The following is an 18,730-nucleotide window of genomic DNA, read 5'->3' as shown; positions in this document are numbered from 1 at the left end:
GGGGTCTGAAGGACAAGTTCTCCCAGCTGATCTTTCACTCCATCCCCAGATGGTAACACCGACCTGGCACTGGGACGAGGAGTGTCTGAGCCAGGGCACTGCAAGAGTCAGGGACCATCCTGCCCAGTGGGGACGGAACCAGCAGACCCCCTCCGCCCTCACTGGGCAGAAGTGGAGACCAACCTGCAACAGGGAACCTCTATGGCTTCCTCTGATGTTCTGTGAGGAAGCAGCGCTATCCTGAAGTTGGCTCTCCCCTGGTAGGATTAGGGGCAGGGAGGGTCTCAGAATAGGAGTCTTGTGGGTTCAGGTGGGGTGAGCATGAAGTCAAGTCCCATTTCAAGGTGACCCCAAGAGCAATACTGTCAGTTTTGCTGTAGGTGTTGCTGCTGGTTTGCCTGATGATTTGAGTTGAGATGATCAAAAGACAAATGCAGAAGGTACAGGTGGGGAGCAGACCAGCCTGAGAGGCTTTAAAGGGACATGATTTTTAGCTCCTTACTTGGATTAAAGAGTGCCAAACAGTCTTTGAAACAATAAGAACAAAGTTAGTCTCAGCTCTGGCTTTGGAACTACCAGGCTTAAAGAAACCTTTCAGATTATATGTCCATGAGACACAAAGCGTAAGTGTCCAAGCATTAACTCAAACTCTGGGGAATATCCCTCCACCTGTTGCCTGCTTCACAGAACAACTTGAACAGACTGTTAAGGGACGGCCACCTTGCCTTTGAGCTGTAGCAGCTACTTGCGACAGACTTCAGGAAGCTGAGAAGTGTACTCTGGGCCAAGCCACCACTGTGTTTTTCCCTTACCATGTCCTTTCTTTCTTTAAAAAAAATACTTACTTTTAACTGAAGGATAATTGCTTTACAATATTGCTTTGGTTTCTGCCATACATCAACATGAATTAGCCATAGGCTATATATACGTCCCCTCCCTTTTGACCCTCCCTCCCACCTCCCACCCTTTCCCATCCCTCTAGGTTGTTACAGAGCCCCAGTGTGAGTTCCGAGTCATACAGCAAATTTCCATTGGCTATCTATTTTACATACGGTAGTATATGTGCTTCCGTGCTACTCTCTCCATTTTTCTCACCCTCTCCTTCCTCCCCACTACCTGTGTCCGTAAGTCTGTTCTCTATGTCTGCATCTCCATTCTAGTGAGGTGGATGAACTATGCCCTTTCTTTACTGGAACAAAACAGGGGCTGTTGACTGACTTCTGGAGAATGGGGAAGTACTAAGCCATCCTCTTAGACCCTCACAATGTAAGATTTCAGGTCACTTAGCCCTGCTACTTCTGTTAAGTTGCTCCAGTCGTATCCGACTCTGTGTGACCCTAAAGATGGCAGCCCACCAGGCTCCCCTGTCCCTGGGATTCTCCAGGCAAGGATACTGGAGTGGATGGCCATTTCCTTCTCACTGAGCCCTAAATCCAGCTGGTTGATTCGGTACCATCCCCAGAGCACGGCTGCCTACACGTCATGGAGCTAGTGTACTCTAGCACGCCAGACTTAACTGGCCAACCCTTGGCTGAGCCAGACATGGAACTGTTTACTGATGGAAACAGCTTCATGGGCCAAGGTAGGTAGGTAATGCACTGGATACGCAGTGGTAACCCTTAAAAGGATTGTTGAAGCCCTGCCCCTAGGGAGCTCAGCCCAGAGGGCAGAAATCATTGCTCTGACAAGAGCCCTACTACTCACTGAAGGGAAGGGAGTAAATATATATACTGACTCTTGCTACGTGTTCTCCATGCTGCATGCTCACAGGGAAGTCTGGAAAGAAAGAGAACACCTCATTTGCAACAATAAAGGCATAAAACATGCTTCTGAAATCCTGCCTCTATCAGAAGCAGTCCATAAACCCTCACAGGTGGCCACAGTGCACTACCCAGGCCACTAGAAGACTGAAACTCTTATAATAAAGGGCAACCAGTTGGCCGACCAAGCTGCAAAGAAGGCAGCAAAGGAAGGGGATTGTTGAGCTAATCAACTTCTCCTGCAGACTGACCTGTCAAAACACCAGCTGGGGATTCACTCTTGACCACACCTCACCTGGCTGGAAATGTCATGCACAAGGAATTGTTTTGATTCCTGAGACCCTCTTGGACACTGTTCTGCAGACCATTCATAATAGTACCCATTATGGGAAAGAGGCCATCTCACAAAGGATTTAAAAATATATAATGGGATGTAACCTACAAAGGACCATTTTAAGCAAGTCACTGAAAATTATGTGATTTGTGCTAAAAATAACCCAAAGACTGCTGTCAGATCTCCCCAGATGGTGACCCAACATAGAGGAACCTGCCCCGCCCACAACTGGCAAATAGACTTGACTCAAGTGCTCCAGGACACAGGAAATTTCATATACCTTCTACTCTGTGAGGACACTCTTTCACAATGGGTGGAGGCATATACCACCTGAACAGAAAAAGCCTCCGAAGTGGATAAAAGTCCTTAAAGATATTATCCCCCAATTTGGACTGCCTACTTCTCTTCAAAGTGATAATGGGCCTGCTTTTGTCTCTAGTATAATCCGACAGATGTCCAAAGCACTACAAATTAATTGGAAGCTACGTACATCCTGGAGATCCCAGTCAGCAGGAAAAACCGAGAAAATGAATGTAACATTAAAAAGGAGCATTGCTAAAATATGTCCATTTAACTTGAAATAAGGCCTTGCAAGTTGCCCTGCTACCGAGCAGAGAGGCTCCCAGAAGCAGGCTTAAATTAAGCCCCTTTGAAGGCCTTTCCAGGTGTCTGCCTGGGTGGAAGAATCTTTAAATTCTCTGAAAGACCCATCAGTCACCAATTATGTTAAAACTGTGTGTACCATGTTAACCTCTGTCCATGAGTTTACCTCCAGAAGGTGTGACTATCCACCTGAAGTAACCTTACATCCTTTCTGACCTGGGGACTGAGTCCTCCTTAAAACCTGGAGAGAGCAAGGGCCTGAGCACCAGCTGGCTGCATGGTGGACAGGACCACACGTGGTATTACCTATCACACGGTCATCTGTTAAGTTAGCTTCAGGAAAGCCATGGATTCATCCCACTTGAGTTAAGGGAGCCCCACTGTCAGTAGAAAATGACTCAACTTCTGAGAGGCCTAGAGAGCCATGGGTTTGTGAATCCTTAGAAGACTTGAGGTTGCTCTTCAAAAAAGATAAGCAGTGAGATTAAAATGTCATTGTAGAAGAGATTTCAATAGGTTAAAATAGTTGTAGACAAAGAAAGAATTGTATTACTCACTAAAAATTTTAAAGAATATTCTTGGTCCAAGGCGGATCAATTCCATTCCGTGATCACCCCCTCATGGCCCCTGTTCAGCTGAAAGTGGCCACAGTGATCATCACCCCCTTTTTCCACAAGACTGTGGAATGGACATTGACAGTGGGGAATTGTATTAAGGCTGAAGCAGCCGTTGGCTGTCCTTCTTCACCGATGGGCAGCCTCACAGTGGTCCCTGCAGTCACCAAGTTTACAACAACCAGCCACACCCTGTACCCCCTCCCGCTTCTTGTATAAAAGAAGCCCAAATTTGAGCTGGGGGGAAGTTGGCTTTTTTTTTGAGACACTAATCTGCCATCTTCTCAGTCTGCTGGCTTTCTGATTAAAGTCATTATTCTTTGCCCCAACAACTTGTCTCTTGATTTGTGTGTCATGCAGAACAAGCTTGGACTTGGTATTAGAGACAGTTAGGAGGTTAGTCTAGCAATTTATGCCTGATGTGAGGGAGCCTGTGCTGGGGATGAGCAATGAAATGGTAAGAAGTGGGTGGATGTTGAGCCATTCATACCTGCTGTTCCCTTTGCCTTGAGTGCTCTTCCCTATATATCTGCTTGCTCATCTTCTTCAGGTCTCTGCTGAAATAGCACTTTATTAGGGAGCATTCTGTTGAATAATTGGTATAAAATAGCAACATCATGCCTATATGTGCCCTACATTTCATCCTCATACTAATTTTTCTCCATAGCATTTACACCATTTGACATCACTCTTTCTTTCCTTTAGGGCTTCCCTGATAGCTCAGTTGGTAAAGAATCTGCCTGCAATGTGGGAGACCTGGGTTTGATCCCTGGGTTGGGAAGATCCCTTAGAGAAGAGAAAGGCGACCCACTCCAGTATTCCAGCCTGGAGAATTCCATAGACTGTATAGTCCATGCGGTCGCAAAGAGTGGGACACGACTGAGCGACTTTCACTTTCTTTTCTTTAATTATGTCACTCCCTTGACTAGAGTAAAAACTCTGATAGTAAAGACTTTGGCTAATTTTGTTTTCAGTGCCATCCACCCAGTACCCAGGATAGTTGACCCATAGTAGCAGCTCAAAAGAAATGTGTTAAATGATGAAGTGAATGGGTGGATCCCATTCTCTGTGTTGGTTATCTATTGTATAACATGCGTGCATGCTCAGTCACTTCAGTCATGGTCTGAACTCGTTGCAGCCCCATGGACTGTAGCCCACCAGGCTCCTCTGTCCATGGAATTCTCAGCAAGAATACTGGAGTGGGTTGCCATGCCCTTCCTCCAGGGAATCTTCGCAACCCACGGATTGAACCCAAGTCTCCTGAATCTCCTGCATCGCAGGTGGATATTTTACCACTGAGCCACCAGGGAAGCCCCCTACTGTGTAACACATTACCCCCCAGTCTAGTAGCTTGAAATAACAGGCATTCATTATCTCACACAGTTTCTGCGCACAAGAATCTGAGAGCAGCCTAGTGGGTCCTTCTAGCTCAGAGTTTCTCATGGGGTCCAGTCAAGCTGTCAGTCAGGGATGCAGTCATCTGAAGGCTTGAGAGGGCCGAGGATCTGCTTCTAAGATGGATCACTCACATGATGTGGCTTTTGGTAAAAGGCCTGGGGTCCTTGTCTCATGGGCTGAGTGTCCTACATCCCTCAGAGCGAGCTAACACACGGAGAGACAGAGACAGACAGAGAGCTGTCCCAAGGACTTGTGTAACCTAACCTCAGAGATGACATACCATCACTTCTGCCATATTCTCCAATCATACAGCCCAACCTTGAGACAAGGTGGAAGGAGGCTACACAAGGGCACAAAACCCAGAAGGCAGTGATCCTGGACTGAGGGCCCTCTTGGAGCTTGAGGTCTTGATAAAAGCTCTTTCATCAAGACCTTTCTCCTTATGCGGGGAGGGTGGGGGGGGGGAATGGTGGGAATGGCATTCCCTGGCAGTCCAGTGGTTAGGACTCCAAGTTTTCACTGCCAAGGGCATGGTTTCAATCCCTGGTCAGGGAACTAAGATCCTACAAACATAGCACAGCCAAAAAAAAAAAACAAAAAAAACCCAAAACAAAAAAAAAACCTTTCTCCTCCCAGCACCAGCTATTCATCTGTAAAGCACAGGTAGTAAACTGTTGACCCATAGCTATATTCAGGGTAACTGTTTTTCTTTTTTAAACATTACCATGTTTTAGTTTATTAGACTCAACATTTAAAAATAAGGGGAAGGGCCAGGAAGCCATTGGGATGGCCAGGTGGTGAAGGTCCGGTGGGGATGACAGTTGGGCAGTTGGAATGAGGCGGCCGTGAGGAATCTGAGAGACGGTTGGAAGGCAGCCCTGACCTGGGTGGTGGGATGTGGGTGACAGAGGCGAGGGGTGAGGCAGGAACAACATTTCAGAAGCAGGAAGAAAGAATAAGTAACAGATCCCTGAGCAGAAAGAGGGAAATTGGGAGGGGATCTGATCTGAGAGAGAGTTGAATCAGCCTTCGGTGTATGTGAGGCAGAGAGAGGCCTTCAGGGGACCGCGTTCTGCTTTTCAGTAGCTCACAACCGGTACAGGAGATAGGCAAGCTCGCCAGAAGCTAGTCTGCAAGGCTGAATGAAAGAAAGTCACTGATCTGCTGCAAGATCACATTGTTCAATGCCAGAGGAAGGGGTCTGAAGTAAGTATGGGGTTCTCTGATCCTGAGATGACCACAGGCCATCAGGAGGAGGTGTCCAGCAAGCCCAGAGGAGGGAGGTGGGCTGGGAACTGAGATGTGGGAATAAATACACAAAGCTCTGTAAGCAGATGAAACCAGAAAAGAGAGAGGTGCTTTAAGGAGGAGTGGGGAGTCCCAGCCCCAGCCCGGAGCACTCAGAAGCACAGCAGAATGGACTCGTGGTTAAAAGCAAGGAGCTTAGAGACAAACGGATGGCTTGGATCTGAGCACTGGTCCTGCCCCCTGTTGGTTGTATCTTCTTGGGTTGTTACTACCTTCTCTGTGCCTTAATACTTCCATCTGTTAAATGGGTTCTATTGTAGTATCTACACATACTGAGAAAGTGAGATGTGGGGAACATGGCTTGGGACACAGTCAGGGTTCAGTTGATGCTAGCCAGCTTCTTGTGCATCAGGAGGGAAAAAGAGTAGTCAGGCTGAAAGCAGAACTAAGGGCTGAAATATCACTGAAGTTCTGGGGAGGAGGGGATTTTGAGGAGAATGGGGTCAGGATGACAAGAGGGAACAAATGTTGAGCACTTGAGTGGGTTATTTCATTAAGAACTGTGATCAGCTCAAGTTTACAGATGAGGAAACTGAGGCTCATAGGTAGGAAGTGAGTGGCAACAGGTTGCACAGCTGAACAGATGTGTGGAGATGGAATTTTGATCCGTGTTTATCCAGTCCTCTGGCCCAGGGGTCCACACTGCCCTGGAGGAGCCCCTAGAGAAGGCAAGGGTGCTCCAGAGTGGGAGGGGAAGGAGCAGGGCATCCAGTGCAGCGGGAGGCTGCAGCAGGGTGTCTGGATCAGAGCCGGAGAGAGGAGACAGAAGTGGTGGGCGTAGGTCCCTCATCGGAGAAGTTTGGCCAAGAACGAAGTGAGGAAGGAGGCAACAGCTGGAGGTGGAGAGGGTCCCTCGAGAGTTTATTCAGAGCAGGGACACAGGACTGGTTATCAAGTCAAGAGGAAATGAAGACAAAGGTGCTGGAGAGGCTGGGGGTGTCCTTGAAGGAGAAAGGCCCTTTGGGTGTGGGAAAGACTGGAATCGGGGCCACTGCTGCAGAAGCTTAGTTTTGGACAAGGAAGAAAAGGGAGATACTACTCCACCAAAAAAGTCAAGGTGGCACCTCTATTGGCTCTGCATGGGGACAAGCTGAACTCTGCCTTGAGACAGAGACACAGGTGTGGGAGGCCGGTAAGGACACACATGGCTGGAAACCTCAGCATTGAAATGAGGGCTTAGGTGTGGAGTGGGTTCAGGGGACAGAGCCATCTGGGTCCCGGCTGGGGGCCAGACCAGCCTGCACTCTGTCTATCCACACCCCCATCCTGCCAGGCTCTCCACGAATTGTGAGCTCTGGAGATTTAACAAATCAGAGGTTTTATCTTCATAGGCTGTTCAGTCCTTGAAGGTAGACTGCTGTGATTGGTGAATTGCGTGATGCTGGGATCACCCAAGAGGTCATGGCACAGAAATGAGGTCTAAGTCAAGAGTAGGGGGTAGGCATCAGGAAGGAAGAGTTTGTGGGCAGCTTCCACCTGGGGCAGAAGAGAGAAATGGAGCAGGGAAACCTGGGGAGGGTTGGCAAAACAGTGCAGTGGGCTGGGCTGGGCTTGGAGACAGTCACTCTGGGCATGCAGAAGAGCATAATCTTTGACTGTTTTTGTCCACAGGACTCGCAGCTCAGGTGCAGGGGAGGAAATTGACAGGAGGCTGAGGCTTGGCCGAGCACAGATAAAGGAAAGACTGTGGCAAGCACCCTACGTTTCAAAGGCGTGAGCTGAGGTATACGGGAGAGATGGCGGGACAGCCTGGACAGGCGTCCTGCTCACGCGGTTTGAACTGTCCTTTCATGGGACTGTAAGGAGCTACTGGGGAAAGAGTTCATCCAGAGCGGCCTCAAGTCCAGTTCTGATCACAGCCCTAGGGATGAGAAAGGCAGAAGAGTGCCTGGAGGGTTCCGCAGGCCAGCAGCCAAGTTCAGCGAGAGACAGCTTGTTTGTAGGAGCATCTGACACACTCACGGGGGCCCCAAGGGAAGAGAGGGTGTCTGCCCATGGCTCTGCAGGAGGAGACAAGCTGGGGGAAGCAGGGTGACCGTCGGTGCTTGGCTCAGCTTCACACTGGGCAGGTGCTGCCCAGGGACGTTCAGTCCACATTTGTGCACGTGGACCAACTATAACGCAACACTCAACACCCACTGTGTCCAAGGCCCCTGATCAGCCAGAACACTTGTCCCTCAAGGTCATCCTTCAGTGCTCACAGCCTCATGGAAAGGGGCCCTTGGATGCCCATTTTGTAAAAGAGGAGAAAGCGGGTTGGAGAGGTTAAGTGATTTATTTCCCTAAGATCACACAGCTTGGGTGTGGTTAAATCCAGTCTCGGTTCATCTTCATCTCCTTTCCTCTCCAGCTGACATTTTGCGGTTATTACAAGCAGCCTCGGGCATACACCACACTCCCCACCTTGGGCTCGCCCAGCAAGAGGCAGCCCTGGTCAAGATCAGCTCTGAGCCAGCTCCCCTCTCCAGGATCACAGCTGGAGGTGGCTGGAGGAACCACTCCCCCACCCCTCCATGACCAAATTCATGACCTTTAGCCTCAGGCAGGCCCAGGGGGTCTGGACAGTATACTTTCCCACTCTCCCACTCTCTAGTTCATACCCCCTCCTTTTCAAGCCCCCACCTCCTGGGAGCACCCAGGGTCCCAGCACACTGTGGTTTATGGTGTGAAAGACCCATCTCTGACAGGGAGGAGACAGAGGTCTGGAGGTCAGGACTGATGACTGTGCTGGGCTCCAGACTATGGCTCCCCCATCCTGAGTGATGGAGGGCCAGGCCTGATACCTGTGCTGACCACTGCCCTGCCCAGGCCATAGGGGTCAACTCTGCAGCTCCCCTGACACTAATTCACAGATTTAATACGCTCTTTGGGAGTGAAGGTATTTTGAGAAGAGGTTCCGCTGATGCCGAATTTTTCTCTGAACGTGGAGGTGGCTGGAGAAACCTGGCACTAAGGAGAAGGATGATGTCATTAGAGCCAGATTAGTCCCGTTATCAGTGCCCGGCTCTGCCCAGGGTCACAGAGCAGAGAAGTGGGACTAGGCTCTAGTCTCTCCCGACCCCAAGGCCACCATCCTCTGCTTACAAAGATATTAGCGAAAATCATTTAAGAGCATTCAATTTCTAATAACAGTCTAGCTCCATAACTATTCATATCTCAGCAGCTGCTGGAAACAGGCACTTCCTCCCTAGGCTCCAAGTCCAGGTGATCTTCCTTAGTGGTCAAGGTCATTTTTTAAAACCACAAATCTCAGAGTTGACTCTGGTAAGTTGAGTGCCCACACGGACACATAGGCGTGCACGTCACATGTTTCTTGCCTCTTAAGGGTAAGACACAACAGGAATCAAGGTGAAGAAGTGACAGATGTCCATAAAGTCCCCTCCATGGAGGAGCCGGGCCAAACGGACAGGGGTGGAGTTGGTGTCCTTCTGGCAGGGAGACCAGGCTGCGTATTTTGCTGGGAGTGGTACCATCAGATTCCCTGGCTGCCTGGATGCTTGGCAGCCCTGGGAAAACCCAAGTCTGCAGACCAAGACTTTTCTGTTAGGTCTCGGGTCCCTGGCAGCTTGCTTTTCTGTCTGTCTGTCTGTCTGTCTTGCTTTTCTGCCTGCCGGGCCAGTTCCCCACCCTTAGCCCTTAGTTATTGTTACAAGACCTCCCCCACCGCCACCCTCCTCACTCCATGGGTGGACGCCTTTTTTGTGAGCTTCCCAAGCACCCTGCTCCCCAAGAGCCCCACTGTATCCCCAAGACCCCAGAGCCCTGGGAGTTGCAGGGACCTGGGAAACAAAGCAGAACTCTTCGGGGGATGCCACCCCTGCAGAGTGCCCTCAGGCCACAGGGCCTGGAGTTTCCATGATGATGGTAACAAGTCTAAGATTCTAAACTGAACTGGCAGCCTCTTTAAACCGCTGAAGTGAGACAGTGATGGGGAGAAGGGGAATTTGAGGGAAAAAGAGCTCCGAGGTGAGGTGAATGGGGGGGTGGAGTTGGGGAGGGTGCAGATCTGAGGTCAATTTTTTGTCTCCCACTGTCTGAAATGACTTTCACACCTTTCCATCACCCCCTCCAAAACTCCCACACCCCATCTCTCCTCCCTCTCAGCTGCTATTTGCTGACTGTTTAACCAATAAAAAAATAAACTGTCCCTATTTTATCCACAGCCTGTGGACCTCACCCCACTTCCTAGTCAAGGACATCTCTCCTGCAATTGACCTCTATCCACCTGCACCACGAGGTGTTTCCCTCCCTAGGGGGTCGTTGTTGAGCAAATAAAATTACGCCGGGAGAGTGAGTTTTTAAAAATCTGTTTAGTTATGATGTGGATGTAAAAGGCACTCATCCATTGTAAGTGTAAAGTTAAGAGTTTTGACAAAGGTATAACCCCATGTAATCGCTGCCACCACCGTCAAGTCAGCGAACATTTCCCTTCAACCCCATGAGGTTTCCCACTGCTGAGAAGCGTTCCCTTGTATGGATGCAGCACAGTGTGTTCATGCCTCGCCTGTTGATTTACAATTGGGTTATTTCTATTTTTTGGCTATTATGAATTAAAAAAGTGCAGTGACTATGAATGTATAAGTACCTGTATGGATGTAATCATTTCTCTTGAGTAAATATCTATGAGTGAAACAGCTGGGCCATAAGATAATCTATGTTTAGTTTTATTAGAAACTCCCAAACTTGTTCTCCAAAGTGCTTCTATGATTTTACGTTTCCATTGTGGTCCTTCAAAGTTCCTCTGGTCTGGCATGTGGCCCCCACCATCCATGGTGTGCATTGCAATCCAGTCCTCTCCTCCTGCCTCACCTCAAGGAAGCCTTCCTTGGCTGCAGCCACCCTCCCTCCCTCTCTTCCGCCTCTGGTTTCCTAGAGCAGGTGGGCTCTGAACCTCAGCACTCACGTGGTGATTTCTGTAGATCAGTCCTGAATTTTTCCATCAGGAGGAGCCTCTTGAGCCAGGGACCACACAGCCCTGAGGTCAGAGGGGAGGGAAGAGCTTCTCATTGCTGGCCCCTGATGCCCAGGCTGGTGTAAACAAGGGAGAGCGTGTGCCATGGAGGAACGATTGCAGGCTGAGCATCAGGGTCCTGGACCCTTTTCTTCCAATGATCCCTGAGCCTATTGTTTCCATCTCTGAGCCTCAGGTCCTAAAGCTGTGAAATGGGAACAGATGAGCTGGGCTAGGTGATTCCTAGCCCAGTTTTCAGGATTCAGTATGCTCCATTAGTGTTTCATAACCCTTTGCAGATATTAGAATCACCAAAGAAACTTAAAAGACTAGCAACGCCTGTGCCCCATTCCCAGGGATTTAAGATGCAATTGGCTTGTGATGGAGCCCTGGTATTTGTGATTTTATAAAAGTTCATGGGATGAGCAAGACAGGATTGGGAATCTGATGTCCTCACGTTTGGTGGGGAAGCCACTCATTCATTCGAAGGACCCAGCTCATGTTCAGGCAGAGCCGTGGTCTCATGCTGCCCTCTGGTGGTCTGGTTGTTCACTACAGGTAGATTTCCACATGCAAGTGTTTCAACCTGGGTCAGGAAAAATGTGTAATAATTGAGCAGAAGAGGAAAAGGAAGAATTGAGGAAGAGGAAGGAGGAGAAAGAGAAGGCCTGGCTTCTCCATGACCCATGGGTACACAGGCATTTCCCTCCCCACGTCTCTCCTACAACAAATAATGTGCCCCCAGGACAAGCCCTCTGGATCCCCACTCTCCCCTCCATGGATGTAAGGGGAATTTAGAAGCATAGAAGTCCAGGTGAATTGCTTTAGGTCAGTATCCCCCAAATGGAGGGAAACTTTGATGCAGGGATACCGGAACCCAGCACAGGACCTGGCCCATCACAGGGGCTCAACACATTGTTGAACAAATGAATCCCACCCTGAAAATACTTTGTCTTTCCTCATTGTGCCATATTTATTTGTCATTCCCAATTTTTTACTACCATTAAGTAAAAGTAGTTCATTTCAATTCGGTTGCCACAACTACTTTTTAACTATGTAAAAAAGAAATCATTAACTTTTTAGGCTAAATTAAGAACAGATTATCCACACATGAGAAATGGCAACAAAATTAAGATCTTAACATTAATTTTCGCTTTCTTTCAAAAATACTTTATTCTAACATCCTTCCCCTTGCTGCCCATGTGCCTGATGGCCTTTCAGCTTTGTTTCTGAGTACACACACCCCATCATCTGAATTGTAACGCACTCGCTGTACTGGCCAAGGGTCATGTTTAGCTCCATAAAATTCTGTGCCTGGCCAGAGACAGTCCTGGCCAGAATCTCATGAGTAAGAACTATGCTCATTTCCCTTCCAAAAGCTGGGGTAACTCTAGCAGGATGGTGCTACTCAAATATGGTTCAGAGACAACACGGGTATCACCTTGGAGCTTGTTGGAAATGCAGAATCTCAGTCCTCACCCCAACCAAAGAATCAGAATATGTGTCTTAAGCTACACTGGCGATTCACACACACATGAAAATTCAAGAACGGCTCTTCTAGGTTGTGTGATTACCAAGCTGTTTGCAGCTCAGGGAATCTATGCAGAAAGTTGAATACTTATTGATCTGGGTCTGGAAAACTTTCTCCAACTTTTCATGAAATTAAACCTTAACTAAATCTGCAAGGGTTAAAAAAAAGTTTGTCAAGAATTTTCCAAGCCACTATGATTAATAAATACCATTTTCAAAATCTGTGTCAGCCTTCTCTCTCTGGTAAATGCTGCACACTCCCCTCTCTCTTATCTACTTCATGTTTATACATTGGTTTGGCAACGGGGTGTTGGGTTGGTCAGTATCAATGAGCTCTGGCCATGAAAATACTCTAGAAAAGCCTCCTTTTTTAGAGGCTCACTCTTGGAAAAATCAATCAATTTTCAATTAACAATTAACTTTCACAGCAAAAAGTATTTTTAAACCTAGACCTGTCTGACTCACACATCACATGAGGCCATGGAAAATCAGATAAAGAGTAAGGATAGTTAAGCACTAATGGACTCTATAGATGTAGCGTTTGTGAAAATGAAAGATAACTCATCTCTTTGAGGTGGGCCAGTTCACAAGAGCTTTTCATGTGGTGACAGCTGGCAGCTGGAATCAGCCTGCTTTTGAAGCTCTGATTCCTCACTAAGTAAGAAACTATGCAAATGTTTTGTGGTTGTTGTCAATGGTTTTCCCTACGTGAAAAAAAAGATAAACCGCTAAAGTGGATTTCTTATCATTATCAATATATGAGTTTAGGTATCCAAACTATGTTTCCAATGATCTGACAAAGAAGATGAAAAAAGACTTTGTAGACCAAATCTGGCAGCTTAGACTTACAAGCAAAACATAAAAGCTACCCTTTCATAACCAGTCAACCTAATCGTAATTCCAACGTTGGATGGTACAAACTCTAAACAAAATAAAGACCTGTTACAGTTACAGCTGTAACTGTTACAGCTCTTAAAAATGTAAAAACCCAGTTTAACCATCTTATTGGTTCAGGTGATACTAAGACATTAAATGACTAGCCCACGATCACACTGCTTGTTTCTATCAAAGCAAAAGCTAGCATCTGGGTCTTCTGACATGGAATTGGATATTATCATCTATACCACTGTGCACGCGAAACATAATGCCCCTCCTTATGAAGAATAATTAGAACGACAAAACAGAGAAAAGCACAGGAGGGCAGGGACCACATCTGTTTATCACTTTATCTGACAATCTAAAATCACAGGCACAGCACTCAATACATATTTGCTGAAAAGTCTTGCAACAGATTACAACTCAAGAAATGTTTTCTGAGTGTTTCTGAGTTTCTAAAACCATTGGTTAGGCAGTATATGAGGCACATTTACATCACTACCTTCATTTTATACCACTCTATTCCCATCACCATTATTGTGATTATCAGAGTTGTACACAGTTACCACAAAAGGTATAGATAGAGGTCATCATTTCCTCTGATTTAGGAGAGAAGAAAAAGAAGACAAGCAGGAAAGGGTGGATAGGATAACAGAGACAGACTAACCTTAGACATAATTGGAAATTTTCTGCAGTTTATAAGCAATTGTCTTTTTTCACAAAGTATATTTTCAGAGTATAAATGGTGATCCTTAAATTTTGCCCAGCTGATGCAATTCCCAGAGGATTGTCACTCTTAAAGGCAAGAAGTGAAGGGAGATGGTCCATGGGTATTTCAATGGTTATAGGTTTTCAATCTTCCCTAGGAATTGGTGCTTATCAGATCCTTTTCCTCTTTTTGCATGAAATAATCTAGAGGTATGCTAACAAAGGAAAAAATGAGTTAGAACACATAAAGAAAGGCAGTTAAGTCTAAGACTCTGCCAAAGCTGCTTGATCAACATCCTTCAAAAATAGCCTCTTCAGGGGAGCGTGGTCTTTCACTGTGGCTCAGGGAAGAAATGCAGACAAAACCCCATCATACAGATCAGTTGGTTTAGCACTAAGTTTTATTTTTACTCTTGAAGACTTCTATTTACTAAAACCTTAAGTGAAAGAGAATATAATACAGATCAAGACAGAACTCAGTTACAATTCAAACCCTGCTCCTGACTGCTTCTTAGAGTGGGCCCTGGTGCACAGTGACTGCTGGATAAATGCTAGCAATGACCATCACCATGGCTATCATCTCCATATTGCCATCGTGGTGGCTGCTCCAAGCCTCCTGCTCCAATTTTGACGATCTTCCCTCAATCCGCATGGATCCATATGGATCTACCAACTTCATTGCTTCACCTGAGGTGACAAGTCATTTCTGGACTTCTGCACTTCAGCACTGAATGCCTCATCTAGATTAAAAAGTACCAGTTCCTGTCTAGTCAAATTACCAAGAACCATTTTCAGGTTTTTCTTCTAAGATAAAAGTAAAAAATTTTTTTTTAATCTAGAGCATGTGGCACCTATTACTAGTACTAATGCAATACTAATAAAGCTACTATTAATAATATAGTACTAATAAATCTACATGTATGTTAGAGGTAAGGGCAAGAGACTGATATAGACAGACAGAATGAATACATCTGAGTGTAGGATACCAAGTAAAGTTCAATTGGTCCTGACCCCAGTAGGAACCTAAAAAATAAACTCAAAATGGATTAAAGACCTAAATGTGAGATTGGACACCATATAATCTTAGAGGAAAACATAGGCAGAACACTTCCTGACATATATCACAGCAGTGTCTTTTTTGATCTCTCTCAGATTAATGGAAATAAAAACAAAAGCAAATGGAACCTAATTAAACTCAAAACCTTTTGCATAGCAAAGGAAACCACAAACAAGATGAAAAGACAACCCACAGAATGAAAGAAAATATTTGCAAATGATGACAAGGGATTATTCTTCAAAATTTACAAACAGTTCATGTAGCTCAGTATCATCAAAACAAACAATGCAATCAAAAAATGGGCAGAAAACCTAAACAGACATTTCACATGTTCCAACAGACATATGAAAAGATGTTCAACATTGCTAATTATTAGAGAAATGCAAATCAAAATCACAATATCACCTCACACCGGTCAGAATGGCTATCATAAAAAAAAAAAAATCCACAAACAAATGCTGGAGAGGGTATGGAGAGAAGGGGACCCTCCTACACTGTTGATGGGAATGTAAGTTGGTACAGCCACTATGGAGAACAGTACAGAGGTTCCTTTAAAAAATCAAAAATAGAGCTACCATATGACCCTGCAATCCCATTCCTGAGCATATACTCGGAGTAGAAAGGATATATCCACCCTAATGTTCATAGAAGGGCTGTTTACAATAGCCAAGACATGGAAGCAACCTAAATGCCCATGGACAGAAGAATATATAAAGAGGTGGTACATATACACAATGGAATATTTAAAAGAATGAAATAATGCCATTTGCAATAACATGGATGGACCTAGAGATTGTCACAATGAGTGAAGTAAGTAGACAGAGAAAGACAAATATTACATGATATCACATGTGGAATCTAAAAAGAAACGATACAAGTGAACTTATTTACAAAACAGAAACAGACTTTGTCTCTTGGGGACTGGCACATTTAAAATGGATAGCTAACAAGGACCTACTGCATAGCACATGAAACTCTGATCAATATTCTGTAACAACCTAACTGGGAAAAGAATTTGAAAAAGAAAAAATTATATATATAAAATAAAATAAAAACAGCAAAGTCAACTTTTTCTGAGGAATATTCCCTCAGTTACTGAGTCTACGCCTTTCAACCATTTTAAGGTCATCTTTGAAAGTTATTGACCCTCTCTATGGAGAAACATTCACATACACACTAAATATTGAATAAATATTACTGGCTGATCCTTGAGAGTTACTTGATTCCCTAAAGCCCATTTTAAGAAAACCTTGGCTAAGATTAGCCCCGCACCTTTAAAAATAAGGAGACAAAAGTCAACATTCAGCCTCAAAGGAGAGAAGAGGAAGACAAGGGGTTTCTTGACTACCAAGGACAACCCAAACTGCCCTGAGGTAGGGACGGGTGTAATAGAAGCCCCATTGCCCCAGGGAAGTTATACCGCCACTAAGACCACCCAGAGCTGCCCAAAGCTGCAGAACCTCCCTAATGCAGGATTCCTACAAATAGAGAGTGTTTGTTTGTTTGTTTCCTTTTCTTGCTGCTGCTGCTACTGCTGCTAAGTCGCTTCAGTCCTGTCAGACCCTGTGCAACCCCATAGATGGCAGCCCACCGGGCTCCCCCGTCCCTGGGATTCTCCAGGCAAGAACACTGGAGTGGGTTGCCATTTCCTTCTCCAGTGCAGGAAAGTGAAAAGTGAAAGTGAAGTCGCTCAGTGTCCGACTCTTAGCGACCCCATGGACTGCAGCCTACCAGGCTCCTCCATCCATGGGATTTTCCAGGCAAGAATACTGGAGTGGGGTGCCATTGCCTTCTCCACCTTTTCTTGCTAAGAGAGGAAAAATTGATGATTCTATCTGGAGGGGTTTTAGGGGTACAGGTCATTCTTGGAGGTGCCCTTGGCCCACTGTTTATAGAAGTCACCAACAGGGGTCGCTATGAATGTATCTACTCAGTACCTTCAAGGCCCCAAGGCCGTGCAAAACAACTTTGTCTCGACAAACAAAGGAACGGACTACCCTACCCACCATGTGAGCTCTGGTTTCCCGCAGATTCAGGAAATGTGGAGGCTTGTTTTGCGAGAGAGGGGGTTAGGGACTGAGTCCCAGACCTCGTCCTGGTTCCCACCGGTCCAGTGTCTGTAACTGTCCTGGAGCCCTTCCTGGTTTTCCCGCTGGGCCCTAAACCTCTCAGGGGTTTTGCCTCCAGGAGTTGGCAAAACCCGCGCCGGGTTTTCCTATGCGCCCACCTGCCTGGCTGCGAGTCTGGCAGCGGCCGCAGCCTGTCTTCAGTACCCACTGCCGCCTCTCCATCCCTTTGCTTCTGCCACCCGCCTCTCTTTGGCAGCCTCGCTACCAGGTTTTACCTTTTGCAGCGAACTTACCTCTTTTTTTGTTTGTTTGTTTTCCAAAGGCGCATTCGCTGTGGGGCTCCAGGGCCTGGCAGAGCCCCTGCTACCCCTTTGCTCCCCTCCCAGATCTCAGAGCCCACCCCCAGCAGCTCAGTTCCCGAACTCCAAGGCCGCCTCCTGGGCTAGTTGACACCTGAGATCCTTATCCAGTCTCCAGCTCTTCCTGAGACCTGACAGGACCCTTAAGAAGAAATTTTGCCATCCCTAAGATGCCCCGGCTTCAAATGAAGAGTTAGTCGCTCAGTCGTGTCCAATTCTTTGCGACCTCATGGACTGTAGCCCGCTGGGCTCCTCTGTCCATGGAATTCTCCAGGCATGAATGCTGGAGGGGGGTGCCGTTTCCTTCTCCAGGGATCTTCCCCACCCAGGGATCAAACCCCGGTCTCCTGCATTGCAGGCAGATTCTTTATCATTTGAGCCACCAGGGAGGCTTCAAATGACCACCTCCAAAAACTAGAGACAAGTTGGATGTGTGCCTGTGTGGTGGGAATGCTCATGTGGGAAAAAAAGGGTACCCCACCCAGGTACAAACAGAGTTCATGCAACACCAAGGAGCAGGGGAGGGAGAACCTCCTCGCCACCCTCAACTTAGCACACACGTGTGTCTGGTCGGGCAGAGCTGGCCTGGGCACTGCAGTAAGGTCTTGGCCAAGTGATGCTCTTACTCCAAGGGGGAAGGGACACGGGTGTTTACGAAACAGCACGTCTTCCGAATTGAGGATATGGCTTTGTTGGAAAGCAGGTGCCTCTGCAGTCCAGCCTGTCTTTCCTCTGCGCTCACTCAGACCTGCTGAACTAACACCTTGAGAACAACCAAAAAGGCAGGGGCAAGCTGCCTGGGTCCCTCCTTAAATCAAGTGCTGCCTTTCTTCCCCCCTAGGGTCTTAAGAGCACAAACAACATCACATTCATCTCTGTAACCCCCCCTCAACACTGAGGAAGGGAAAGCCAGCCCTGCCATTCATCAGGTTGAGATAACAGACACAGATTTTTTTAAAGACAGCTGCAAAGTTCCCAGTAAACAGTATTTCTCCCAAGGAAATGCTGAAAACTACCATGTGATTCCTCCTCGGAATGACTGCTGCTGTCTTACTCACTGGAAAATCTGTCCTCTAAAATCAGACTATCAGAAACTTGGCTGTTTGAAATTATTTCAGTAAGAATGAAACCCCTTCAGTCTTGTCTGGAGTAACTAAGACACT

The 18,730-nt window shown here is 46.7% G+C and overlaps 1 long non-coding RNA gene across 1 annotated transcript; it reads left to right on the top strand.

The window, feature by feature from the left end:
- Positions 1-5,589: 5,589 nt before the first annotated feature.
- LOC145526298 (uncharacterized) lies at positions 5,590-10,595 on the top strand. Its single transcript, XR_014068832.1, has 3 exons — positions 5,590-5,915; positions 7,629-7,740; positions 10,181-10,595. It is a non-coding gene; the product is annotated as an uncharacterized LOC145526298 (long non-coding RNA).
- Positions 10,596-18,730: the final 8,135 nt, after the last annotated feature.

This window comes from Giraffa tippelskirchi, chromosome 11, assembly GCF_054371585.1.
Source record: "Giraffa tippelskirchi isolate mGirTip1 chromosome 11, T2T-mGirTip1v1.2.pri, whole genome shotgun sequence".
In the NCBI taxonomy this organism is placed as follows: domain Eukaryota; kingdom Metazoa; phylum Chordata; class Mammalia; order Artiodactyla; family Giraffidae; genus Giraffa; species Giraffa tippelskirchi.
Note: the sequence above shows the minus strand (reverse complement) of the source record. Positions and strands in the feature narration are given on the sequence as shown.